Raw genomic sequence first — 9,719 nt, forward strand, 5'->3', positions numbered from 1 at the left:
AGTGCATGATGCCATGCAACCCAAATGGACCATGTCGGGTCAGGTCAAGTCTTACCAATTATAGTTATGGACTTAGACATTAATCCAAAAATGCATGCTAGAGTAGGCTAGGTATTTATATTTGGACTAGAGTGGCCTGATTTGTGATGCCTTAGCCTAGGAGATTACTGCTACTATGAGATACTTCGAGAGCGAGTAAGTAGCAGTGAGGAGATTATGAGTGATCTGCCAAAAGGTAGCCTATGATTAGCAAGATATAGAGTTCTTGTGATTTGGGATCCTAGGAGGAGGACTTGGGGTGAATGTTGATGCAGTGTGGAAAGTAGTATAGGGCCCGTACTACTGGAAGCGCTGGATCAGTGAGCACTCTAAGTAAGAATACTTACGGTACCAAGGAACAAGTAGGGTTGGGTGATCGATTACGAGTATACTCGATCGAGTCTCTGGTATCTTTGTGCTGTGTTTTAGAGACATCATTGTGGATACATGTCACACACTAGAGAGCAGCAGAGTTAGCGATGACGAGATCTGCAGGATGATTCGTGATGAGGTGGCCGCGACCATACGTGAGGTCATACACGATATGTTTGGGTCTATCGAGACCACATTGATTGAGACGTTCAATGAGTGATATGCTGCTGTTTCGGAAGTTGCTGCTGCTGCAGCTACCGAAGCTGTCGCAACTGCTAGGCCACGAGGGGGTGATTCGTTGCTGTACACGGAGCTCAGCAACACGGAGTCACCAGGGTTTGATGGGACAGGATCCGATAGCCGTTAGAGGCGATATCGTGGTACGAGTGCCATGATTGGTTGTAGATTGAGAAGTGATGTCATGGTTCGAGTACCATGATAAGTAACGGATTGAGAAGTGATGTCATGGTTCGAGTACCATGAGTTGTAGTAGGTCGAGAGGTGATGTCATGGTTCGAGTGCCATGATGTGATGTGGATTGATAAGAGGGAACGTGGTTCGTGTAACATCTGGATTTCCAGGTACATTATTTATTTATTATTTTGGAGATTTTGAGAGAGACTTGGCGAGTTGATGCTTAGACTCGCCGAGTAGAGTTGCGAATTTCCATCCGGGTTAATGACCGGACTCGGCAAGTTGACTAGTGGACTCGGTGAGTCCGTGTTTTTTAATGAAACCCTAATTTCCAGGGTTTGAGACCTATTTAAAGGCCCTTATGGCCTTCATTTGCAGCTACCAGTTGATAGAGAGAGACCCCAGAGTGTGTGAGCGTTTTGAGAGAGAAAGGAAGCCATTTTTGATCGTTGTGTGGGTGATTTTGTAAGAAGAAGGTGACCAAGGCAAGAGGAAACTAAAGAGGGAGATAATTTGTGGATTTCAGAGCTTAAGGAATTCATCTTGAGGTATATATTCGATCCTTCTTCAGTTTTGGGTGTTAAACTTTGAGAGTTAGGGTATCTAGCCCATTTAGAGTATGATTGTTAGTGCAATTGGTCCCTTCTTGTGTTGCGGCTGCGGATCTGGATCCAAAGTGGTCCAGAGATCTAAGCCCCTTGATCTTTATGGGGTGTCATTGGGTTACTTGAGCTTAGGGTGGCATTTTGAGGCCATTTCTTCAAATAGAGCCACAAGGTCTTTGCATGGGCATCAAGATCCAAACTTTACGTGTTTATTATGATCAAGGAGAGAAGATCTATGGGTTAGAGGAACAGATCTGACCTCAGGAGGTCATTGCTGTGTAAGCATGGAATAAAATCACCGAGTCCCAAGAACAGACTAGGCGAGTAGGGCTAGGGTTTCCCGTAAGTCACTCAGTAAGTAACTTGTCGAGTTGGGGGAATGAATCGGTGAGTCAGAAGGGGGTAAATGTAACAGCCCAAAATTCAGGTACAACCAATTAGCCCTTCATGTTTTAAATATTTGTCATTTTTGGCCTTTGTGTTAGGCGAGTACGTTGGGCGTATAAGGAGTACGCTGCGCGTACTCGCGCGCCTCATTAAATGCGTTATCACCTGGGTACGCTGGGCGTACCCAAGGTTATGCCGGGCATAACCGGTCCAGACCCAAAACCCTAATTTGGGTTGTTGTCTATAAAAGGAATGAGATGGCTTGGTTCCTCAGCCACCATCCTTCAGAAAGAAACCCTAAGAGAGTTGTTCCTTCATTTATAGCTTGAGTGTGAGTGTTCTAAGCTTTGAGGTGTCGTTTCAAGGTAGCAAAAGAGAAGAGGAGTCCATTGTGGAGGCTAGAAGTTGGTGTACAAGTGTAGATCCGTGGATAGCAAAGGTTGGAGCTTCTTCCTGAGGTAAAAAGTTCGGATCTTGCATTGTAGTTCTTATGGTATGCTTCTTGGACCAATTTCTAGGGTTTTGGTCCCAAAGATAGAGACTTTATGAGAAAGTAGTCTCCATTGGCTTAGATCTATCATATTCCAGGTCTATTTGAGCTGTATGTTCATAAAAATGTAATCTTGGACGCAAATGATTAGCCATGCATGAGGTCTAGAACTTTTGAGTTTAAAAGGAAAGGTATTAGAGAGTTTAGGAGCCTTTACAGCCATGCCAAGGCTTAAAGGTTCCGACTTTATGGGTTAGGAGACTTAAAGAGAGCCGGATCTAGAAGTTGAAGAAATGTCTTAACCATTTAAGACCAAAAATATGGTATGGCTGAATCTGGGAATTTCACTGGCCGTAACTCCCAGTACGCGCAGCGTAAGCGGTTGAGACCCCGATTGTAGTTCATTGATGTACGCCCCGCGTACAGAAGCTGGTACGCCCCACATAATGTGGTATGTTGACTTTTGTTGATTTTTAAGGTTTTGGTCAACATGTGGACTTTGAGTCAAGGAGGGGTGAAATGGTCGTTTACCCCTCTGAGGAATAATAAAAAGGGTGAAGCCTAGTCTTACAATCCTATATTAATTAGAATGATATTTCGTTATGATTAGGCGGGGATGGGTCTTCGTTTCGAGATTCCGAGATAGTGAGCATGTGAGATTCTAGACTTCCTACGAGGTGAGTCTTCTCACTATACTGAACCCGGAAGGGTATTTATGTGTGACCGGAAGGTCGGATATGTTATGAGTTGTATGCATTGTATATGAATAAGTTAACTGTTTGTATGTGCTAAGTATCCTATGCTTGTTATGGGTCGAAAGGCATTATGTTTTGGACCGGAAGACATTTATGTTATGGGCCGGAAGGCATTGTGATGTGGACCGAAAGGTCGATGCGGGTTAGGACCGGAAGGTTTATCGGGTCGGGACAGAAGTCCCATGTGACACATGGACGAGAAGCTCATGTCCTGGAAGGGTGTATGTGCGTAAGTAGTATTTTGGGGAAGTCACTAAGCATTTATGCTTACAGTTGTTGTGTTATGTGTTTCAGGTACTAGCGAGGACCGTGGGAAGGCGCCGGCGGGATCTGTACACACTAGCGGAGGAATTTTTTTTTTTTTTTTTTTTTTTATGATCTTGGGATTTATATGTTTTGTATGATGATATGATACATTGGATTTTTATGACTTGATTTGGATGAAAACATGTTTAAGAAATGAAAATTTTGTTTTGAAAATTTACGTTGTTACAAGTTGGTATCAGAGCCTTGGTTTGAGGGATTCGGGTGCACCTACGGGCGTAACTGAACTCAAACTGAGGATTTGAGAAAAAGTTTTCAATAATAAAAACATAAAATTTTATAAGAGATTTTGTGATAACCAAAGAAGAAGCAGTGTGTACGGTCAGCCAGCACCCGAACGGTAAAATCCCCAAAATACCCTTACAATATGTCTTATGAGATATGTTATGATATGTTATGCATACTAGAGTAGACTAGGTATTCATATTTGGACTAGAGTGGCCTGATTTGTGATGCCTTAGTCTAGGGAATCTTGCTGCTATGAGATGCTTTGAGAGCCAGTAGGTAGCCAATGCATAGCAAGAATAGAGTACTCGTGATTCGGGGTCCAAGGAGGAGGACTTGGGGTGAATGCTGATGCGGTGTAGTTAGTAGTATAGGGCCCGTACTATTGAAAACACCGGATTAGTGAGCAGCCCAAGTAAGAACCCTTTGGGTATCGGAGGCCGAGTGGGGTTGCGTTATCGAGTGCGAGTATGTTCGATTGAGTCTCTGACATTTTTATGTTGTATTTCAGAGGCATTATGGTTGGGACACGCCACAGACCTAGGACGAGCGGTGTGAGTGACAAGGAGCTTCTTCAGATGATCCACGATGAGGTGGCTGCGGCAATCCGGGCCGATATTCCGGAGATGTTTGGGTCTATCAAGACCACGCTGTTGGAGACTTTCAATGAGCGGTACACCGCGGTGACTGAGGCCGCCGCCGCTGCAGCCACAACAGTTGTGGCTGCTGCCAGACCTCATGGAGGTGACTCGTTGCTATTCCGGGAGTTCTGCAACACGAAGACACCCGAGTTTGATGGGAGGCAGGATCCGATCGCTGCGATGAGATGGATTGCTAACATTGAGGGATGCTTCTATACGTGTTCATGTCCGGAGCATCTGAGGGTACGGTTCGCTTTGAACCAGCTTCGCCTAGGAGCGAAGGATTGGTGGAATTTCGTGACGGCGAACTTCACTCTTGCAGAGATTTCAGCAGTGACTTGCGAGAGATTCACTACCATGTTCAGAGACGAGTATGTTCCCCCTGTGGAGAGGGAACGGTTGATTCAGGAGTTCTTGACCCTCAAGCAGGGTAATGATTCAGTTGCTGTGGTCACCCGGAAGTTTCATGAGAGGGCGATGTTCTGCCCTGAGCAGGTGTCTACTAAGCAGGCACGGATGAGCCGATATTTGGGTATTCTGAGGAGGGACATTTGGGAGTTTGTATTGAACTCGACATACCGGACATTTGCTGAGCTCCAGGAAAATACCCGGAAGAGGGAGATCGAGTTGGAGACTCAGGCCAGGGAGGAGGCTGAGTCTCAGTAGATGGATCGGCGACCGGCTCAGTCTCAACCGGCAGCTAAGCGGACCAAGTCCGCCGATTCGAGGACGAGAGGTTAGAAGGGCCGCACTTGCGAAAAGTGCGGCAAGGGTCATGAGGGGGTCTGTCGATCAGGTGCTTGCCACAAGTGTGGCAAGGAGGGGCACATCGCCAGGGATTGCCCCAAGGGATTTATGGTTTGCTTCCATTGTAACTAGACCGACCATCGGAAGGCCGAGGGTCCTCAACTTCACCAGGGATCAACACAGGGATCTGCGCCTGCTGCTAGGATTACTGAGACTCGATCGGTGAAGGCCGAGGCTCCGAAGGCTCGTGGGAGAGCTTTTCAGTTGACTGCGGAGGAGGTCCGCGCGACACCCGATGTCGTGGCTGGTATGTATTCTTTCGTGTATTTACTTTTATGCTGAGATATTGTGCTTATATTATGATATCCGTAGGTACTTTTCTTGTGAATTCTGTACATGCCTTGGTATTATTTGACTCGGGTGTGAGTCGGTCTTTTGTATCTTTGACTTTTATTCAGCACATCAGTATTGATCGGGAGGTGATGAGTCGACCCCTGAGGGTTTCCATAGCTGATGAGAAAGCGGTATATGCCACCGATGTGATTCGAGGATGTGTGCTCGAGATTTTTGGTGTCAAGTTCCCTATAGATCTAGTTCCTATCGCGATGGGAGATGTATGTGTCATCGTGGGCATGGACTGGTTGAGTAAGTTTGGCGCGGTCATTGACTGCGAGAGACAGCTGGTCACCATACGAGATCCTAGTGGGGGAGTGCTTACTGTGTATGGCGAGGGGACCTGGTGTGGGTCAGCGTTTTGTTCGGCTGCCAGGGCGAGACAGAGTTTGCAGCAGGGCTGCAGTGGATTCATAGCCTATGTGATGGACACATGAGTGGCCATGGGGAGGCCAAGTTCGGTTGACGAGGTTCCAGTAGTGTGCGAGTTTCCGGATGTGTTTCCCGAGGAACTGCCGGGCGTGCCTCCGGAAAGGCAAGTGGAGTTGCATAATGATCTGGTTCCGGGAGCAGCACCCATTGCCAAGGCACCTTATCGCCTCGCTCCACCAAAGATGCAGGAGTTATCCTCGTAGCTTCAGGAGCTATTAGGAAAGGGGTTTATTCGACCGAGTAACTCACCTTGGGGAGAGCATATCCTTTTTGTCAAGAAGAAGGATGGTTCACACCGGATGTGCATTGATTACCGGGAGTTCAACAAGTTGACGGTCAAGAACCGATATCCGTTACCTAGGATCGATGATCTATTCGATAAATTACAGGGGGCATCTTGGTTCTCGAAGATGGACTTAAGGTCGGGTTATCGTCAGATGAGGGTTCGGGATAAAGATATCCAGAAGACTGCATTCAGAACTCGTTATGGACATTACGAGTTTGTGGTGATGCCTTTTGGGCTCACCAATGCCCCAACTGCGTTCATAGATCTCATGAACAGGGTGTGCAGGCCGATGTTGGATCGGTCGGTAATCATATTCATTGATGATATTTTGGTATATTCGAGGTCTAGAGAGCAGCATGAGGAGCAGTTGAGGGAAATCCTTGGAGTTCTGAGATCGGAGAGGCTGTATGCCAAAGTCTCCTAGTGCGATTTCTGGTTAGGAGAGGTCCAGTTCCTAGGGCATCTTGTTAACCAGAAAGGGATATTGGTCGATCCGACCGAAATCGAGGCGGCGATGAGATGGGAGGTGCCGAGGTCACCCACTGAGATCAGGAGTTTTGTGGGATTGGCCAGCTATTATCAGAGGTTTATTAGGGATTTCTCCAAGATCGTTGTGCCACTTACCAAGATGACCCGAAAGGGTGTTGCATTTTCATGGGGTCCAGAGCAGCAGTCCTCATTTGAGACGCTTCGCTAGAAGTTGTGCGAAGCCCCGGTGCTTGCGCTCCCGGAAGGGATGGAGGATTTTGTGGTATATTGTGATGGATCAATATATGGGTTAGGGGCAGTGCTTATGCAGAGGGGGCACGTTATAGCGTATGCATCGAGGCAGCTGAAGCCTCATGAGTCGAGATATCCCACCCACGATCTGGAGCTGGGGGATGTGGTTTTTTCCCTCAAGATCTGGCGACACTATCTATATGGGGTTCGGTGTACCATATACACGGACCACAAGAGTATGAAGTACTTGATGGATCAGCCAAACCTGAATATGCGTCAGAGGAGATGGTTGGATGTGGTGAAGGATTATGATTGTGAGATCCTGTACCACCCGGGCAAGGCTAATGTCGTAGCCGATGCTTTGAGCCGTAGGACGGAGAGCACCTCGATCCGAGACGTTTGTATGTGGTTGACGGTGATGACTCCGGTATTGGACACCATCCGAGGGGCCCAGGCTGAGGCTGCGAGACCAGAAAACCGAAAGAGGGAGCGGGTTGTCGGGCAGGTATCGGGATTCGTTACCGATAGTTGGGGACTTATGACATTTCAGGGTCGGATTTGGGTACCGTTTGTGGGCGGGACGCGTACCATTTTGATGGAAGAAGCACATCGATCGAAGTTCTCGATCCAGCCCGGGGATACTAAAATGTATTTGGAACTAAAGAAGGAGTATTGGTGGCCCTGTATGAAGAGGGATGTTGCATGGTTCATCGAGAGGTGCCTGACTTGTCGCCAGGTTAAGGCCGAGCACCAGCGTCCGCATGGTAAGCTGCAGCCGCTGGAGATTCCTGAGTGGAAGTGGGAACAAATTACCATGGATTTTATCACCAAATTACCAAGGACTGCGAGAGGGGTCGATGCAATTTGGGTGATTGTGGACAGGTTGACGAAGAGCGCTTATTTTCTCGCTATCAGTGAGAGCTCGTCTGATGAGAGGTTGCCAGAGTTGTATGTGAGGGAGGTGGTATCACGACATGGGGTCCCGATGTCGATTTTTTTCAGATCGGTATGTACGATTTACTTCCAGATTTTGGAAGAAGTTTCACGAGGAGTTGGGAACGAGACTGCATTTCAATACCGCATACCACCCACAGACGGACGGGCAGAGTGAGCGGACGATTCAGACGCTCGAGGATATGCTCTGAGCTTGTTTTTTGGATTTTGGAGGGAGTTGGGACACCTATCTACCCTTGGATGAGTTTTCGTACAACAACAGCCATCACTCGAGCATTGGTATGCCACCCTTTGAGCTGCTGTATGGGAGGAGGTGTCGGACCCCCATCTGTTGGGGAGAGGTGGGGCAATAGGTAATGGGTAGTACGTAGATTCTGGTTCAGACGACAGAGCAGATACAGCAGGTCAGGCAGAGAGTGTTGACCGCTCAAAGTCGCCAGAAGAGTTATGCGGACAGGCATCGGTCCGAGCTCGAGTTTCAGGTTAGTGACCTTGTACTCTTAACGGTCTCTCCTTGGAAAGGAGTGATTCGATTCAGGAAGAGGGGCAAGTTGGGGCCTCGATATATTGGACCTTTCTGGGTAATCGTGAGACTAAGAAGGGTAGCCTACCGTTTGGATCTACCTGCAGAGCTGGGTCAGATTCACGACACCTTTCATGTGTCGCAGTTGAGGAAGTGTATTGCCGATAAGTCGGCAGTAGTACCATTAGAGGATATTCAGGTGGATGCAGGCCTAAACTATGTTAAGAGATCGGTGGCAATTAGGGATCGAAAGGTTCAGGTTCTGAGGAACAAGGAAGTGCCCTTGGTACAAGTGCAGTGGCAGCATCAGAAGGGGTCCGAGCTGACGTGGTGTAACATCCCGAAATAGCAAGAGTTGAGTTGAAGGGCTAAAAGTGTAATTTGGGAAAGAGTGACTCAGCGAATCCATGGATGGACTCGGCGAGTAGAGTCGCGACTTGGTCGCGTGTTAAATAGACGACTCGGCGAGTCAATGAGATGGACTCGGCGAGTTGGCGCTGAGTGGAGAAAATCCTAATTCTCGGGGTTGAGCCCTATATAAAGAGCATTATGTTTCCTCCCCAGCCTCTTTATCACCCCCTTGAATCCCAGAAACCCTAAAATCATGGAGAAGCACCGTTGTTGAGTGGATTGGAGCTTGGAGAAGTAATTGTTGAAGAAAGTTTGGAGAATTGAATGTGTGGAGCAAGGGGCTTTGCTTGGATTCGAGTTCCTTGCAGATTGGGGCGTTCCTTTGAGGTAATATCTCGTTCTTAGGCTGTTGTTCTCTTATCTCTTCATTTTGGGGTTTGAGGGAAGCTTATCTTGGGTGATATTGGAATCTAGAGGTTAGATCTGAGGTTGCTACCTCAGATCTGGAATGGAGGAGAGTTGGAATGCAGGAAAGTCCTTGTGTTGAGTGTTGGATGAAGCTATCTTGTCCCAAACCTTATCCCTAATGTGCAAAATGCATAGATCTCTTTGGATTCACGTAAAGATTGCCACTTTACGTGATGGATGAGTTGTAGGAGGCTAGATCTATATTTTGGATCAATTGCATGGTCTGGAACGCTTCTGTTTGGATACAGACCAGTGGTACTCGGCGAGTCACATGGGTGGACTCGACGAGTTGCTTGAAGATAAGCTAGAACTCGACGAGTTGGATGAACAACTCGGCGAGTAGATTGAAGATAGCCTTAGACTCGGCGAGTCTGTTCTTGGACTCGGCGAGTCTTGTCGAAGAGTCCAAATATTTTCTGGTTGAGTCGAGAACCGGCGAGTCAAGGGATGACTCGGTGAGTTATGTGCGAGTGGACTCAGAGTTGTTGGACTCGGCGAGTCTCGGGGTGACTCGGCGAGTTAGGTCGCGGGTTGAGAGAAGTTTTGAGTATGGGAAGTCGGCGAGTCATAGGGTTGACTCGGCGAGTAGGGTT

Source organism: Lactuca saligna, chromosome 8 (assembly GCF_052625555.1).
Source record: "Lactuca saligna cultivar CGN05327 chromosome 8, ASM5262555v1, whole genome shotgun sequence".
In the NCBI taxonomy this organism is placed as follows: Eukaryota; Viridiplantae; Streptophyta; class Magnoliopsida; order Asterales; family Asteraceae; genus Lactuca; species Lactuca saligna.